General features: G+C 41.7%; 1 protein-coding gene across 4 annotated transcripts in view; it reads left to right on the top strand.

Annotated features, from left to right (window-relative positions):
- Positions 1–14,395, top strand: part of MAST4 (microtubule associated serine/threonine kinase family member 4) — a 283,945-nt gene that overhangs the window by 189,911 nt on the left and 79,639 nt on the right. Inside the window, exon 1 of one of the 4 annotated variants that reach the window (XM_058865219.1) lies at positions 106–153. The exons of the other annotated variants lie outside the window; for them this stretch is intronic. The gene's annotated coding sequence lies outside the window, so the exon portion shown is untranslated. Of the gene's footprint in view, positions 1–105; positions 154–14,395 lie in introns of those variants that run through there. 4 annotated transcript variants of the gene reach the window in all.

Genomic DNA, 14,395 nt, shown 5'->3' with positions numbered 1-14,395 from the left:
GGCAGAGAAATGTTTAAGGTAATCAGAGGGGTGCTTAGCACAAATATGCTTTCTAAATAATTGGACTTTTTCTTTAATTAGCTTGTTGAGATCCCGAAGAGCAACCCAGGACTGAGGAAAACACATTCAGTTGATTTGGTTTCAGAATGTTCAGTAAGTTTCCTCACAAGTGTGTGCTTCACTGCATTTACGTTTACTCAGAGAAATGATGTCTAATGATCTCATGTGGTTGGCAGCCCAGATTCATCTGCAAAACAGTACTGTGCCCTGCAGCACTGTGCTGGGGTGTGTGCTTAGCTCTGACTCGGAGGTGATCATCATTTCCTGCAGCAGCTAGTTAGCCCAGTGCTGCACAGCCCAAGATGTGAAAAAATCGCAGCGCTGAGGCAGTATGGCTGCAGGCGTTTGGACTATTAACGCTAGACTTGTAAAGAATGTGACGTGTGGCCTTGTATCACTCTGCAGCATGATTCCTGTCTCCAGCACTGGTGAATGACATGTGTCTACGTTTCTACTTGTGGTAAAGTGTGCTGGGAGACATTAGTGAACAGGAACATCACAATATGCCCTTTGGAGAGGGTGACTACATTATCTGTTTCAAAAATGTGGCTCGTATAACATACTGACTAGTCAGAATTTAAAAGCAGAATATTATATTCTGGTATTGTTATTACTAGAACTTCTTTTTAGAGCTCTGAGTGGGAAATGCTTCAGTGGCTAAGATGTAATATCAAATACAGAACAATCAGTAATGTAATGTTAACCCAGCTTCAGTCTTACAGAAACTTCTGGGAGTTTAGCAGATTTTTGCAGAATGATATTGTATCTGTCCTATGTTAAATGGGTGTGAAGATGCTATTCTGGTGTTTGGGTTTCTTTCCTGGAAAAAAAGAAACAATAAAGAAAAATTAGGAGCACAAGATATGATATTTCTCTGTAAAATATGAAGAAAATAAGAATCTGAGTCACTCAATAAATACTCTCCATGGTTGTGTGGAGCCTAATGAAGCCATTTGGAAGGAAGAGATGATGAGATTGCATTTATTTTTCACCAGTTTGTTGATGCTGCTTTGGACACCAGCTTGTCAGTTATAACCTTGGGTTTGTTATTTTAATTGGTCATTTTTTAAAATTTCATTGTCATTGTTTTCTGTATCAGCTAAATTTAGGCTAGTCACAGTGAGGCAAGAGATTATATATCCCCATTAAAACAAATCCAAATTATGTAAGCTAGGCTGAGAAAATAATCAGTCACTTTTTAATTAGGTACACACCCATATGTACATCCAACTAGTTGTACAGCCCTCCTGAACCTGTATGCCACCATTACCTACCTGCACAGACTTTCTCGAGGTTTTGAAGGATTGAAAAATCATTTTGATTTTATGTTTTGTTATGGATTTATAGAAGGGAGATGATTAAAAAGCATATGATTATGTTAAAATTGACTCATGTTTATGCTTTATCATTAAATTTATACCTTTAAAGTGGTAATTTTTATGGTTATGATTTGAAGAAAGGATAACATGAACAAATGTCTCAATTCTTTTATACTGAATACATTTAAGAAAATAACTTTTGCTCACATTAATTTGTCTTTCAGAGGTATGCCTGCATTTGGTTTCCAAACTGAATGTAGTCTGAGGTAATTTATAATAATTATTTGAAAAGCTGAGCTAGAACTTATGCTAATAGAAAATCTAATGTTTCATTAAACCACTGAACCAAATTAGAGGTTCGGGGTTTCTCTTTTACAAAAAGCAGGAAATGAAGAATTAATGTTCAATTTCTCAGCACATTCTTCCTTACTGAGAGGGTTAGGAGATCACAGAATGCCAGGTGTTGTAGTTCTGATTAAACTTTGCCTCTGTTATGTCAGATGGACAGTGTGTGAAAGTTGTTTTCAGTGGAACAGGGTATTCCTCTGTGAAAACTAGTAAATTTACCTTAAACTGTAGGTTCAGCTTTCTTTTTTCTTCAGCCATGCTGCTTAAGATGACAGGTGATCTGCAAGACTGCTTTCTGTGGTGGAATCATGGATGTGAATACCCAGAATACTAATGATGACAGTAATCCTACTGCAGTACAAGATGTGTGGAAACTCCCGATTTTAACTTGTCCATGTGAGAGTTACTTGTTAGCAGAGCAGTATGTCTTAGAGAATTTGTGAAATGTGATGTGATGTAGTAGTACTTTAAGTTATAGTTGAGGAAAAGGGGAAATTTGCTCATTATGGATCCCGTTTTTACTTTTTTGATGTACCCGTTGAAGCATAATATGATTTTTTTTCCCCAAGGTTTTCATGTAAATTTCATGGTTCTTGTTCAGGTTAACAACTTTTATATAATGAACTGCTTATGAACAGCAAGACTTAATGTAAAATCACTTTTTGTGTGAGGACTTCAGCTCTCCTCATTGACAACTTCAAGACAAATTCCCTTTCCAGTTTACTTCTTCCACTGTCATGTTTCTGCTGCCCCAGACATTACTGCTGCAATGTGGAGTTTTAGCAGAAATTTAAAAGCCAATACAGATCTGTTCTTGCAAGATTATGAAATCTTGAGATATTTTTCACTGTGTGATAAAATTTCCAATATTCTTGGAAAGATTGATGTATAAAGAAGACAGACTGTGCACTGGATTGTACTGTTCAACTTCATATGCATCCAAGCCAGTGTTCCTTTTTATTTGGAATTCATTACTGCGGTGTAAAGTTTAGCAGAAGTTAATTTTGTGTGCTTTTAGATACTTAACTGTTCATCTTAAATCTCTCTGTTGCCAAAATAGGACTTGAAACATGAACTTCCAAGAAAAACTGTCAAACCACAAAGCAAAAACCCAAACCCAACAATAATAAACCCCTTCCCTCAAACACTGAAAACCTGGACTATTTGAGTCACTGTATGAATCCAGAAGATGGAACTTGAAGACTGCATGCACTACATTATATAAGACTTAACAGCAATGCACTCACTTTGCTTTCCTCTCCTTCAAGTTTGTCAGCAATTCTGCTTTTACTGGAGCAGATACCGTTTAATTGGTTAAGTTTAAAACCAGATGTTGTTAACTGTTTTGTATTGCGTGGTTCAACAAGGAGCAGTTCCTGCAACCTCTCAGGTGGTTCTCGTTACTGCCAGTAGCACTGCAATATCTGTCACTAAGCTATTGCAGCGGCTGTGTCACGTGGGCTGTGGGCTGTTGTGGCTGTAAGACAGTAAGTTAACTGATGTGCTCAAAATTAGAATGTTTACTATAATTACCGCTGCTTGCTTTTTTGTCTCTATAGTGGATGTTGCTTTACAAGTCATTTTATGTGGTACTTCATTCTTGACACATCAGGGTGAATTAAACAAATCTTCATTGTGAAATTGTTCCTATTAGCTCATACCTATTTACACATTATAAATCATATCCTTGCTTCATTTTCTTCCTTTTCTTCTTCCTTCTACACTGAGTCACTGGCATTTGCTTTCATGTATCTTCTGTGACCTACTTCTATTTGTGAGCAATTAGTACATTGCTTTGGTGTTAAAATAGTCCTTTACCGGTAGGGATGTTTTTACATGGCGAAGTACATGAAAAAGTTGTTTTTGTTAATTGCTTATATACTCTGTAACATGTTTAAGATTGTCTTAGCTTTTTCTCTGTATTCTGTATTGATGTATAGATTTAAGTCTGGTCTATATAATATATACAAGTTAGTTCTACCATTTATTTTGGTCTTGTTTATGTGTTCTTGGATTTTCAAGAGAGACTAAGGTGTTACTTCAGTGGTCATTGAAGTGGTCAGGAGAGCTGTAAATGAGAAATCAAACTTACTTGGTTCTGGAAATGCCATTTTTTTCTGTAAAACTCTACTGACAGTAAGAAATCTTGTTTAAGACATACTAGAAATGGATTTTGTGGGCCAGATGACTTCATGCTGATATGCTTCACTCTACTTGGAAACTTCTAGTGTTGAATGTGTACTTTTTTGCTAGGATGGTGCTACTAATTTTCTAGTTTGACTCACTGGATTTTCCTTAGGCATAACCAGGTGGATAAATTTAAAGTCATGTTGTGTTCTAGTTGTGCTGGGTCACCAGCTGTGGGAGGGAGCTCAAAGTATGTAATTGCAGAGAAGGATTTCCGTTTCCATGGGTAATGCATCATTTTTTCTCAGAGCCTGTGTGAGAGGTCACAACCCAGCACTATGTTGTTTTGATCTGCAGAAAACCTATCTTAGGCTTAAGGGGTTCTAAAATTGAACAGGGTTTGTGATTCAGAGACTTGGATTACTCAAGTGGCACAGCATGTCAGAAGGAAGGGATGTTTGATGACATGACACGAATGCTTTATCAGTACTTTATTTGCAGTGGCCTAGATAATTTGTTTCTGACCTCACTGAATAATCCAGTCACTTGAAACATGAAGCATATGCCACTGAAAGTTATTTTCAGTACCACACCACACTATTTTTAATACTCTAAATGTGCACACATATATCGTGCAGGTCTGTGGCAGCACACTGGAACACATCAATCATCTGATCTTTCCTGGCTTGTGTGGTGCTTGATGATTAAGCATTAACATAAAAAAAAAAAAAAAAAGTGGGTAGATGTCAGAGGCCTTGAGTTGTCATCCCCACTCATGACTATGCTTGGAATGTTTAAATTGCTTCACTAGAGATTATTCAGTTTCCAATTACCTCACTGTGACTACACAGTTGTGATGATCTACGTGTGCAGTAGGTTGCTTTCCTCAGTAGCCATATTGCCATGTGGAGCTGAAGTTTGCTCCCAGACTTAGTCTGGGTGCTGGGTTTTATACAGGGATGATAATTTGAGCTGTAGCTAGTTTCGAGTTAATCTTGCTGACTTGGCTTTCTTAGTGCACAATTGCAGTTGAAAAAGGCAGTTTGTATTCTCATGGCTCATTTTTATTTCCGTATGGGGAAATTCTGAACCATTCTGACTTTTATCTATGATGTAATTTTGTCTTTAGAAGGGAGATATGCTTATTTGACTATACCAGTTTAGATAAACAGCTGTCTGGTTTTAGTGTGGACAATGTATATCTAATACAAATTTGTGAGGAGAAGAAATTATTTATGTACATTTGTAAATGGTGTCAACTGTGAGCAGCATGTACTTAATTTTTTTTCTGTTAAATTTCTCGTGAGTCTTTGCTAAATAAAAAGTAATGATCAGTAGTTATGTCTGTTACATAAATTCAGTTTTAATCTGGGAAAAAGCTAGATCAGATACATGCATTTTTTATAACTGTTATTTATTGTTTTGCTGCTAAAGGGGTATAACTGTGTTTGTAAACTCTGACGCAAAAAGACTTTTTCACTGCTCCATATGACTAGTGGGGAAAGCCACCTTGCTGGCTGCAGGTAAATGTGTAGTGGTGTCTTAACATTATGACTGTGGTATGTTTGGTCACTTACCTTATAGCATAACTTCGCAGACGTCTGGTTCCTGCAGAACAAACACCCCCTTGATGAAAGCTGCCATAGCTGGCATTAATTGATGCTCTCTGCCACTGGCTTGACAGAGACCAGCAGCTTGAATGGGCACAGTGAATGGATTTTTTTTTCACCCTTCCCCTGGGAAAATAATGCTTCTAGATGCTTAATTATGATTTAATTAAAAAAACTTTTGGTCAGCTGTCAGTGGGAGGGAAGGAGAATGTGGGTCTCACTAAAGATAGGAGGGTCTTTTGTTTGCAAAGTGAATTTCTGAGCTGCAGTCAATGTGTGCATCTCAAATGTGGGACACTGATGGTGCTGCCAGAGGTCTTGTGGGAACAGACATAGTTTTGAGGTTGAATGCCTTCCACTTAATTGTTCATATTCAGTCTCCTAACCACTAAAGGGCATAGTTTTCAAACACCCATATTTTTGCCCTAAATAATGATTTTTATTTTTTAGAAGTTTTTTCTTTGTTTTCATTAAGTCCAATGCATTAACTGCTTAAACATTACTGACCACTTATAGCCAACAAAAGGCAAGACAGAATATTAATTGCAAAGTGTTTATATTTCTTGTATAGAAGGTGTGACACTTTAGTTATATAATACTGTCTCTTGTGTTTGTTAAAACCTGAGAAGGGAAAAGGAATAAGACCACTTTTCCTGTTACTTGCATTCTCTTAAAGAAAAGATGCAAATTTACATCACATTGTTTAAAATAAGGCATTTATTGCAAATTTTTGGCGACTCTTACATTTGCATGAAGAAGGAAGATAAACCATAGCAATTAACGTCACTGTGCTGCTGAAAGGATGAAGCTCATTTCCCGCACATGTCAAATGCTCAGTAGGCAGCTGTGTTTCATCACTGTAGTGCTTTCCAATCTGTAGATGTGTATCCCCACTTCTGATTCTCAAGAAGTTAAAAGGTAACTTTTTGTTCTTAGTAGGAGCGTGTGTCTTCTTCTGGGGACTATCCTCCTTAAATGCTTTTCCCTCCTTTGTTTTTCCCCTTGGCCAAGTGGGAAGCCTGTGCAAGCAGGAATAAAAATGCAGACTCTTGTCCTGCTGGGTGTGATAACAAAAGAATTCAGACTCTTTGACTACTATACTTGATCTGCTGTATAGTTTTCCTTCAGTCAGGTGCATTGCACTGACATCTAATCTGTTAATTTCTTAAGTCTTTGGTAGTATTTGCTAAAGGTTTGAAGGCAACACGATTAATCCATCGTGTGCAGCCCCATAGTTTTAAGAGGATGGGAGCCTACCACATTTATCAAAGAAGGAAAGAAGCAGTCCTGTGCTCTCTGGACTTACTGCTCTTTTGAGTAAAAATGAATTGGTTTTTCTTAATTACAAGAGGAAGGAGGCACGTGTTGCCACTGAAGATGAATAGATCACACGGACACAGGTCGAGGTGTGGTGAAAAGAAGAGAGCATTTATTTTTCCTCCCAGGATTTATAGGCTCCTGACCACAGCCAGGGATTGGATGGTCAGGATAACACTTTCTCACTGCACTGGCCATGAGAGATGCCCATCACAAGACATGTAACAGAAAGAATGTACACATATCTATGTTTACAGTTACTGTCCTGGGAAAGTCTTTAGAAAACCATGTCAGCAAGCTCAGAAGCTGAGTTTTCAGGGCGACATCTCACCCTTTTTGGTTCAATAAAAAGAAAAGAAAAAAGAACAAAAAAACTAGGAACATTATAAACAACCAAAAAATAAATAATAGAAAAGTACAGTACTCCATACAATCAGAAGGCTGTAATTTCAGGGTGATATCTCACCCTTTTGTTATTACAAAAAAAACTTTTTCTTATTTTTTTTTTTAAAAAAAAAAAAAAAACAGAAAAGCAACAAAACTCAAAAAAAATGAATGAAACAAATGTCCAACATCAACACCTGCTTGTGGATGGCTCTCAGTTTGGTCACAGAGGCAGAATCCATGGCCAAATTGAAAGATGCCTGGGAAAACCTATGAAATGCTATGACAGCAGCCTGTAATTCCATCAGTTGGGCTGATCCAGCCTCATTACTCTCTAAAAAAAAAAAACCTAAAAAACAAAACAGCGACATAAATGGAAAGATTAATGTAATAAACTTGAGGAGCAGAACCTGCTCGCAGAACCTCCTCCAGCATCTACTGTGCCCCTGGGGTCAGTATCAGAGGTGACTTTAAAATCAGAGTTCCCCTTTAATAGACCAAACAAGGGAGACAGTTGTGTCATGGTCAGTCCCATATAGGGACACAACCATGTAAAAGTCCATTAGTATCTGGACATCATTCATGCAGTGCCTGCACTGAATGCAAAAAAAAAAATAATTGCACCTCCAAATGCGGGCCTGTTTGTCCCAAAAAATTATTTTGACCCTCAAATAATTTCAAGGAGGTTGTAGAGACGAGCAGCAGGAAACTGCTTGCAAACTCCAGAGAGGGCTAGAGCCCCATATCATCGGCAAATGCCGGCAAATTTTGCATGCCTTATGGCAAAATCTCCATTGATATCTCTGTGTGGGCTCAGCATTAATGATAGCTGGCACCAGAAAGGCAAATTTTGGTCTGTCATCGGGATGCAAAGGAATTGTAAAAAGCAATCCTTCAGATCCACAATGAGGACTAGCAAATCAGCAGGAAGCATGGCAGGTGAAGGCATGTTAGCCTGCAACATCCCCATGCTTTCCATCATAGCATGAACTTTCTGGAGGTCTTGCAATAACCTCCATTTCCCAGACTTCTTCTTGACATAGAAAACAGGAATGTCCCAGGGACTGGTTGAAACTTCAGATCACTGTGATCCAACTGCTCTTGCATCAAGTCACGGAGGGTGACTAGTCTATCATGAGAGAAGACAACAGAAAATGATGAACAAAGAGTCAGTCTCAAGTTCTTCTTTGTGTTGAATGTCTCAGCATCGGGTCCAAAGGTCACTCCAGGGCCCATCAGCAAACCAGACTATCGTGATGTCCATGCCAGTGTCTGGAACCCATAGGGCTAATCTCTCACCAAGGATGGACAGGGTGCAGACCCGTTCAGGATGATCCCTGGCTGTCAGAACAGCAGTCCAGTGACCCAGGGAGGTCCAGGAAACCCAAAGCCACCATCTCCACGCAGCTGATTCTCAGCTCTGCGAACATAAAACTCAAAAGGCACAAGGTGAGCAAATCCAGGTCCCGCAGGGATAGGAACAGGAGGCAGAAGTGTGGAACCCATGTGTCATGGTTTTGAACCAGTAATTAACAAAAAGGGGAAAAAAGAATTATTTATTTCTTGCTGTGAGATATGGATTAAAATAAGAGCAAACCAGGCATAAAACTTAAAAGGAATAAAGAAAGTTTATTGACAAACTACAAGAATAAGAACACCAGAATAAACTTTTAGAAAAACCTTTTCATTTCTCACTGCCCATCATTCTTTTATTCACATGACAATAGAGACAAAAACTTTAGAATTTTGATGGTTTAAACAATTCTTAATTCTTTCTATAGTCTTTTTATCAGTCTCTGTAGAGAAACAGAAGTTCCTTTCTGTTAATTTATGGAGTTTCTCACAAGAAAACTATTTTTGTTATAGCTTCCTGTTTCTTTGATATCAGCTGCTCAGAGCTGCTGTTATCAGAGCCCACCCCTCCTATTCCACATCACTCTGAAATGTGTTATGGGTCATGAGTTTGAGGATAGCACTTTTAAGGATAAGTTATTCAAAGGCAAAAAGTATTCTTCATCTGTTTCTGTGAGCTTCACTAGAAAACAGTTTTCTCATTGCCTCTCAAGGCTTCTCAGCACTTCACTATACCACAGTTACTCTACTTTTTACTCAGATTTACACTTTGAACACTCTATTCCTCCCCATACTCTATCATGAATTAAAGGAGTTCTTTTCAGGACTTCATTGTCCATCCCCATAGTTTTAACAGAAAGATATTTCAGCTTAATTAAAGCATCTTCTTAATTCTCTACCTTTCTTGAAGTTTCTTTTCTTTCTTGCCACTAGTAGTTTATAAAGTCTCTTCATGTTGATCACTCTCCTTTTCTCTCTCTGGATAAAAAGATTAATCCGCAAGTCTCATCTGGATAAGAAAGAGTTAAAATCCTGCCTAAGCTTTTGTAGATGGTTCGGTGATCTCTGCTGAACAGGAGCTGGAGCCGTCTGCGATGAAAAGTTCCTCATAGCTGCTCTGGAGAGCACGGTCACCGTCTCTGCTTGCAGCAGGCTTAGAGCTCTTCTCCTTCTTTACTCGGCAGTTTCTGGTAAATTCCATCACGGCAAAACCTGCAGCCAAGCCAGGAACCGGCCTGGCCCAGCTTGGCTCGGAGCAAGCTCCCGCAGGGCCCCATCTCCCGGCCGGGAGACACGGCAGGCCCAGCCCGGCCCCCGTCCAGCCGCGTGGCCTGGGCAGGGAACCAGAGGCCAGCCGGAGCTCTGCTACCTTTCACAGCCAAGAAACAAAGAGAACAACAGAGTTCTGGTTGTACACTTTAAGGTGAGGTTCACAAGTTGATTCCACTTTTCAATGGCTAAAACTGCTGTCAATTCTCAGCAATGACCGATAATTGGTCATGAGAAAAGACTCCAGGCAGTCCCCAGCAACTCCAACTTTCCTTAAAGGTAGAGTGACTCCATGACACCATGGCAGAAATGCACCTCAGGAAATCCGAATCAACGTCCTGTAGGTGAACAATGGTGCCCTGAGCAGTGGTGTTCAACCATGCCACAAGAAGAGCACTCATGGCCTCACCCACTGGACCAGAGCATTCGGAAGCACATGGAATGCCTGATATGCTCAGCTGCACAGTCATTTTACAGGAGGACAAGGTTCACAGGCCAGCTGAAGAAGCTCCAGCAGCCTGGGACCTCTGGCCTATCAAGGCCACCGCCTTCTCCCCCGCGGCAGCACCACCGGAGCCAGTGGTAAACAGCACAGGACCTTGGTCTGCCACAGCCGCAGGACGCGACGGGGGAGGGCCGGCTCCAGCCACAGGCTCGGGCCATGCCCAGGAACCCGAGGCGGGGGGGGGTCGAAGGCAGCTTGGCAGAGCCTGCTCCCAGCGCGGGGAGGGGCCGGGGCGCCGGTAAAGGCACAGCCGGCAGAGCCGCAGCATTGTCCTGCTCTGCTGCTAGGGAGCAACCCGGGCTCGCAGGACGGGAGTCCGGCAGCATGGGGTTGGCAGAACCCGTCCTGGCGTCCGCAGCACTAGCAGAACCCGCCCCCACGCCCCACGAATCCGGCACGGGGCCCGGGCCCAGCCCATCCCCCACCGCGGGGCAGGGCACAGCCCAGCCGCAGCACGGACATGGGATGGACCCTGAGGCATCCCCCAGGGCCGGCGCCGACCCCCGTTCAGGCACCCCCCCCTCGGTCTGTGCTGGGAGGGCACACGGAGAAAGCGACCCCGCCCTGGGCTTCCACCTCTGGGGCGTGGGCCGAGGAGGGGTTACACCCCCCCGGTCCGCGGTGCCCCCGGCAGCCCCCTGGCAGGGACCCAACCCCGCCCCGGGCTTCCACCGCTGGGGCGTGGGCCGAGGCAGGGCTACGCCCCCTGGGTCTGCGGCGCCCCCGACGGCCCTTTGGCAAGGCTCAGGCTTACACTGCCAGGGTGCCGGCCGAGGCGGGGTCATGCCCACCGGTTCCGCGGCGGCCCCATTCAACCCGATGGGGGCCTCGGCGATCCCGGGGGAGCCGACCTCGGGACCCAACCTCAGAACAGCGCTGCACCTTCGCCAGATCCCCAGCAGCCGGAGCAGCCGGGGCTCATAACTGACCAGCAGAGACTCGATCAGGGAATTGCCTAAAGCATCCCAAGCTGACTGCGAAAAAATTGTTTCAACCACAGGGAAAAACCCTTCAGTTCTCCCATACTCACACAAACGCTGAAAGTCAGCATATGACACATCAATCGCTCTCTGATCAGACACCGCATGCCATATTTCCAGAACCAGGCCCTCCGTAAGAGAAAGCCCAAAACCATCCATAGCCACAGGCTAGACAGTACCCTGTCAATCACGTCGGGGTCACCAGATGTTGCCGCTGAAGATGAATAGGTCACACAGACACAGGTCGAGGTGTGGTGAAAGGAAGAGAGAGCTTTATTTCTCCTCCCAGGATTTATAGGTTTCTGACCATGGCCAGGGATTGGATGGTCAGGAGAACACTTTCTCACTGCACTGGCCATGAGAGATGCCCATCACAAGACGTGTAACAGAAAAAATGTACACATATCTATGTTTACAGTTACTGTCCTGGGAAAGGCTTTAGAAAACCATGTCAGCAAGCTCAGAAGTTGAGTTTTCAGGGCAACAGGCAAGTGTAATTATAATTAGGGGGTTAAACCAGAAGAGAACTACTGAATTAGAACATAAAATGATGTAAAATCTGTCTCCTTCAAGCAGCTCCCAATCTCCTACCGTTGAATTTTAGGATGTGACTACTTTAGTTCTACTACTTGAAGATTATTAGGAGAAAAAAAGGTGGGGGAGAGGTGTAGAAAACAAAGGGGGAAAAAAAGTTTTAAAAGTGTTCTAAAAATACTGTAAAATAATGTAGGAAATAAATATTTCTAGGACTTTGTCTCCTACTGGCTTTTCTTCAGGGGTGAGTCTCTGGAGTACAGTGCAAAGAAGTGTTTCATGTGTTAAAGGGTGCTGTGTAGACTTCTGTTTCAATACAGTTCTCGTTCTTTTATGTGAAAGTAGCCTAGGCAACATAATTTTTTTTAATAGGTACCACCAAATTGAGGAGGTTGGAAGGAAGATGAAGCACAACTTCCATAGCAAGAAGCAGGGCAAACTCAATAGTCTCTTGTTTTATTCCCCCAACTAGAAATGGATTAGTCATTTTTGTGGTGTCTCTTAGACATCTACCAAGGAAGTAGATGTTTTTAGGCTGGCTGCTTGTAACTACCTAATTTCAAAACATGACAGACTTTAACCCCCTGGGACTTCTTAAGTGTTGATGCCATGCAGACACTTTTAGCCAAGAGAGGCATTCCTTAAAGTTCCTCTACATGCTGTATGGGGAATGTGCTCACTGCTATGAGGAGGACCTGTATGGCTTATCATCCTGACCTGCTGATACCTAGATTCATGGTAGGTTAGGAACAGTGATGCTTTGAGCAAGTAAGAAACAAAGAAGCCCAAGAAGAGGTAGGTCTAAGAGGAAAACAGAATGAGAAAGCTGGAGAGAAGGTGACCAGGGTTTCATTGTGGCAGGTAACTGGAAAAACAAGTCTTTGGTCTGTAATTTGGAGACACTCCCATGTTTTATCTAAATTCTGAACTTGCCGGCCTCAGTTTCAACTGGAGTTACAGAAAACTCAGAATATGCTTGGTTCCCTGTCAGTACTGAAATGGCCCAGGGAATTGGCTGTGGTTAATCCTTGAGTCTGGATGGATGTTGTTCAAAGGAAATATGGCTGGAATAGGACCCATTTGTTTATTGGTTTTATTTGGTGTTATTTTTTGAAGGGACTAAGTGGGTAAAAGTTACCAGTAAATTGACTGCTTTGTTTAATGTAAATGTGGAAAAGGTTATTGTTCCCCATAGGGGGGATGGAAGGCTTAGGAGGTGGTCCCTCAGCTGACTCACTTGTCTGAGTCTGACTGCTTGTGTTGTGAGCAGCAGCAACAGGTCTCCAGCCTAGCTCCTGAACCAGGGACAGAGCCAGTGGCAAGCATCGCCTGTGACAGTGTCTGTATTACAGCTTTGCAGACAGCATGCCAGCCTGAGGTGAAGTGGCAGCTCCAGAGGAAGTGGCATCCAAGATCCTTAGTCACCTCCATCTGCTCCCCCGGTTTCTCCCAAGTTACTAACAAATAGATCTAGGTCAGAGTGAGAAGCATCCTGCCCCCAGCCTGGCCTCTGCAACTTGGTCGGAAATGTCTGGCTGCATTCTTTCAGCACAAGGGATGCACCAGGAGATCAGAATATGGAGTGATAAGGGTTAATGTCAGCTGCAGTGAATGGCCCAAAAGCACAAGGAGGCATCATTTTTGAATCCTGTCTACAGCCTGGGGAGGCATGCCCTCTGGTGAATAGAGTATTTCCTGTCTCATGCAAACAGTTTCTGCAGGATTATCTACTATGCAAGTCAAGGCACTACTTCATTTGGTTAACACCTCCAAACTAGCGATGCTGTGATCTTAATAGGTGTGATGAATGACTTTTTTTTTTTTAAGATAGGACTTGTTATAGCCCTCACAGTGGCTACTGATTTTGGCTGTTTTCAGTTAGGCTTGTTTGTTTGTTTGTTTTTGATGTTGTTTTGTTTTTCGTGTTTTTTCTTGTTTGTTTTTTTTTTTTTCATGTTCTGAATTATGTAGCATGAAAATAATCATACTTAGCAGTAATTTAAACCAGCCCTGCATGCTTTTTCTCTACATTTGGTGTGAGCTTCCTAATTACCCTTCTATTTTGAATAAATAACATTTATGTATAAGGAATTTAGTTAAATTTCTCAGTATGATAGGAAACATGCTGCTTACCTAATAACTTGGCTTATTTCCCTTCTCAGAATACAAAATAAACTATAAATTCAAGAAGCAGTGGGATTTAAATGATCCCATTATCATGTTCTCAATGGGTTGTATGATGTGAAGGTGCAAAAATGTCATTTTGTGTATAATAAAGCAGAATTGCTCAGTTGCCCAGTGGTTTGTGATCCTGCATACTCACTTTGTTTGTAGTACAGATTTTAGCTTTGGAGCAGGTATTTTATGAATATTGTACAACTATGGAGTTAGTAGTTAGCTTACACTCCTTTTTGTTACTATAGTGATGAATATTTAATTATGTGAGTTAAATGTGAGTCAGTTGGTTTAGGAAGATTCAGGATAGATACACCATTTTAATTCTGTAGAAGAAATTCTGATTTCTTGTAACTAGTGGTTATTCTCCATTGCAAGAAGAAGAAAAAATATGGTTCAAAATTGACTAGAGTA

The sequence above is a fragment of the Poecile atricapillus genome, chromosome Z, assembly GCF_030490865.1.
Source record: "Poecile atricapillus isolate bPoeAtr1 chromosome Z, bPoeAtr1.hap1, whole genome shotgun sequence".
NCBI classification, from domain to species: Eukaryota; Metazoa; Chordata; class Aves; order Passeriformes; family Paridae; genus Poecile; species Poecile atricapillus.
This window is presented reverse-complemented; position numbering and strand designations above follow the sequence as displayed.